Source organism: Chrysochloris asiatica, unplaced genomic scaffold (genome assembly GCF_000296735.1).
Source record: "Chrysochloris asiatica unplaced genomic scaffold, ChrAsi1.0 scaffold00533, whole genome shotgun sequence".
Lineage (NCBI taxonomy): Eukaryota > Metazoa > Chordata > Mammalia > Afrosoricida > Chrysochloridae > Chrysochloris > Chrysochloris asiatica.
In genome coordinates, this window is record NW_006409051.1 from 567,842 (window position 1) to 572,176 (window position 4,335).

Consider the following 4,335-nt stretch of genomic DNA (forward strand, 5'->3'; position numbering starts at 1 on the left):
GTGACTGTATAGGATAGAATACAAAAGTCCCATAGCATTTCCAAGGTTGTAATCTTTACAGAAGCAGACTGCCACATCTTTCATTTGTGAAGCAGCTAGTGGATTTGAACTGTTAACCTTTGGCTAGCAGCCAAGCACTTACCCACTGTACCTCTAGTCCTCCTTAAATAATGCATTGTTTTTAAATGCCATCAAGTCAGTTCTGACTCAGTAAAGGGTTTCTGAGGAGAGACTAGTGGGTCTGAACTGTTGACCTTGTGGTTAGCCATCCAGTACTTATCCAACAGCACCACACCAGGATTCCAAATAATGTGAAGGTTCTTTAAAAAAAAAAAAGAGAGAGAGAGATTTTTATTAAAATGTTCACAGAAGGCCAAGCTGGGATTCAGAGTGAGTAACTGAAGAAGGTGCTGGCTGCCTTATGGTAAGGATATGTATTATAGACCATGTGCTGCCATATATACCTGAAATATTTGAAATGGAAACTTTGAGGGACTGAGTTATCTAAATGCTTGGCTGGATTAAGTGCCTATTTAGAATGGTATTTCAACAAGTTGGGGTAAGCATGTAATAGGTATTTGATCTGGAAAGCTATTTGGTTCTTCTCAATGTTTTTAAGGAACATTGGTACTTTTTATCTCTAATTCAGTGTTCAAGACTTCAGCTTCAGCTTATCAAACATGAAACAGAATGGAGTAGCAACCACTCAGGAGAGGATGCAGTGGCAACTTTTGCTGATATTGGATAGGTAGGCAAAGAAGGAGAGTATTCAACAAGGCCAAGGCCGTAAGTCAGGTAGAGACTTCCCCTTCAGGATGATTTTCTGTTTTTGAGAAGCCCTCAAGCAGGTAGGTCTACTTACCACACCTGTCTCAAGAAGAACCTCCACCAAGAACCACAGTACTTTTGAATGAGGAAGCATTGCAGAAGAACAGTGCTCTTGAAAATAAACTTGTAGCATTCCGGGCCCAGATTGCTAAAATCATCACTCTGCAGAGTAGCAAAATCTCACAGCAGGTGACTTAGATTCTGTCATGTCTGTTACCACAGCACCACATTCTATCCTGCCACTTCCACTGCTGCCTTCTCCTCCACCTCTCCCTCCAGCAGGACTCCACCAAAGTAAATCTGCCATTGATCTGATTAAAGAATGAAGAGAGCAAAAACCCAGTGCTGAAATGATTTTGGTTAAAAACAGTCAAGAAATCTGACTTGCCAAATATGTTAAAAACCCTTAAAGGCATTAATAGTGTAAAATTTCATCCAGTGAAGAGGTCACAGCAAGATGGCAAGCCCAAGACAGTGGATACTACTGACCTGGCTGCTCTTATTGTAGATGCTCAGTAAAAGAAATCAGTGACATTGAAAAAGTTAATTCCAAAATCTGAATCACAGACTATCTAAGAAACAGTGTTGTTTGGGCCACACATGTTGAAGTCTTAAGGGAAAATGAAGGCTGTAATTGAAAATATTTCCAGTTCCTAAATAGACAATGAACTGAGGAAGATTATACTAGTTCGGCTGTTGGTTTATTAGGGCTAATTTTGTGATAGAAATCAACAGTGTTTAGTAAATACATGACCTTAGCATTCTGTGACCTCCTTTCAAATCTAAATAGAGAAATAAACAATAACAAAAGCCCTGAGTTTTTGACTTTTGCTTTTTATAAGATGGCAAGTTCTGGAACTATCTGTGTTGTTGTGTGCCATCAAGTAAATAGGTTCTGACTCATAGTGACTTGTATAGGGTCTCAGAGGCTGTAAATCTTTACAGGAGCAGAAATTCTCATCTTTCTCCCAAGGTAGATTCAAACTGCTGATCATGCAGTTAGAAGCACAGCATATAACCCACTAGGTCACCAGAGCTCCTTGGACCTATCTATAATACAAGTATATTCTGATATGTTGTAATATATAGCCACCATGTTCAAGTTATTAGTCTTAAAAACAATTACATGGATTTTAGTACATAGAAAGGACATGTGGATACTACTGTCAGGTTTTAAATTTACAAACAATAATTTATCTGTGCAAATGTTTTATATGCATATATTTGGATATAAAACAGTTTCATATTAAAATTAATAATGACAGCAGTGAATGTACTACTGTTCATTTGAGATTTCAATCTTCTTGTTTTTAACAGAACTTATATCTTAGATTCTCTGTTATCTTTTCTTGAGGTAGGTAGGGTTTGAGTAGTAGCAACATGATGTTCACTGCTGAAATTCCATATAGCTCTTTTTAAAGAGGAGTAGAGGTAGAGGATCATGAGAGTTGCTGAGGAAAGAAACGTAGTTATCAAATTACTGAGTAAAAATTCCTTATTAAGTGAAAACCAGAATGTATCATCTTATTTTCTTTCAGTTTAATAAATGGCATCATATGGTGACAGCCTAAACAGCCACTTACAAAACAATGATGAAACAAACTTTGATGCATATATACAATGACAACACCTCACATGTCTGAACCTGGAGAACATTATGCTGAGTGAAATTAGGCAATCACAAAAGTACAAATATCATTGAAACCAATGTTGTAAAAAGTTAAGGAAAGATTTTCTTAAAAGAAATAATTTATGATGGTTATAGGGGGATGCAGGTGGGGAAGGGGGAGAAAAGATTATTCATGGGCTAGAGAATAGACAAATGTTAACATGGGTGACAGGGCAGGCGATATACAACAAGAAGGATGTTAATAAAGAAAAGAAGAAGGTAACAGGAGGCACAGGGAAAAATGCAATAGTTAAAGTGAATAGAGGTAAATACTGTACATGGAGGGGATTGAAATCATTGTAATGAAGCAAAGTATCTGATTTGCTGAATGTAAAACTGATGATTTGCTTTGTAAACCTTCACTCTAGTCACAATAAAAAGTTAAAAAAGTAAGTGGCATCATAAAGAGGACTTGTTCTAAGTTAATAACACATCTATAAATGATAGCATAATGGAGACTCAAATGATTTATATTGGTCATAATATTAGCTTTATAATGACACATTACCAAATAGGTAAAAGAATTTCCTACAAATTTGCTGGGGACAGCATACTGGGAAGCTGAGGCCCTGTGACAAGATGGATGAAAATCCAAAGAGGCCCTCCTCAGAATTGCAAGCCATAGACCCTGAGGGCCAAGGAAGTGACCTCCTGAAGTCCTGGGTTCATAGGTTTTTGTGAACTCACTGGTGGGCTACCTCTGTATAATTTTCTTTGGTCTTATTGTTCATTCTATGCTTCCAACTCCAGTAATTGTAGCTTCTGAGAAAATGGTTTCTTCTGTGCCTCTCTTATGTCTCCACTGTGTTGGCAGTGCATAGGGTCCTGGGAATAAATCTTTTTGAGGAACAAACAATAGCCACCTGGGATGCATGTCATAACTACATCTTGATATTAACTTAAAGCATGGGCCTTTGATGTCCATATACAACAATGGGACCAAAACCTCTCTAAAGCTGAGACAGTAAAAAGTCTCCTCAAAGGACTCAGAAAGGCCAGGAACAGGTATATTGGAAGTATTGATTAAAGGACAATAGTGGCAGTCCCCTCAAAGAGCCTCTGGGTATAATCAGTTTAACCCAGATGCTCCCCTACCTCCTGGAAGTATATGGAAATGTGATGTAGCATTTAGATGTAGAATCTGGAAAGAAGAATAGGAATGTTGAAGCGAGAACTTACCTTCTTAGAAAGGTTGAGACTCGTATCTCATCTTCCCTGGAATTGTAAGAGTAAAGAAGAAAGAATTATTAGTTGATAAATGAAGCCAGGTGTCTGAGATCTTGCTCACAAACAAAAACATGAACGTTTGTTTGCAAAGTATACAAAGACAGCTTGGCGGAGGCCATGCGGAAGACCCTAAACATGAAGGGCTCATTGTTAAGTAGGGCCACAATGGATCCCCCTTTTGTGGCACGGGGCCCCAGGAGAGATCTCATGTGGGGACTCTGCTGTCTCTGTCTTTTTGTTTTAATCAGCTTATTTTTAATTTTCTTGATTTTATAATAAAAGTTTTCAGTAGAATCTTAGTAAGAAATATATTAGAGATTTAAAACTTGCACATTCACACTATATTCAATCATGCGTAGTCCTAAAGAATGCTTCTCACACTAATAATAAGTTTCACCACTAGGAAAAACCAGCTAAAGTTTTTTCCAGCTCAAGTTCAAGATTACATTCAACATTCTGTGTAGTTTCGGTCAGGGGCATTAAGACGTTTAGAAAATTAGCAAAAATGCAATTGAGGGCTAAAGAAATAGTATTAGATCATAAGCAAAAATTTAACTAGATGTTTTGTATGGAGAAGTTTTTGGTATAAGGAAGTTGTTCTGTGTCTTCTT

The 4,335-nt window shown here is 37.5% G+C and overlaps 1 pseudogene; it reads left to right on the forward strand.

Moving 5' to 3' along the window:
• The first annotated feature begins 508 nt into the window (after positions 1–508).
• LOC102822312 lies at positions 509–1,485 on the forward strand (annotated as a pseudogene).
• The last annotated feature ends 2,850 nt before the right edge of the window (positions 1,486–4,335 follow it).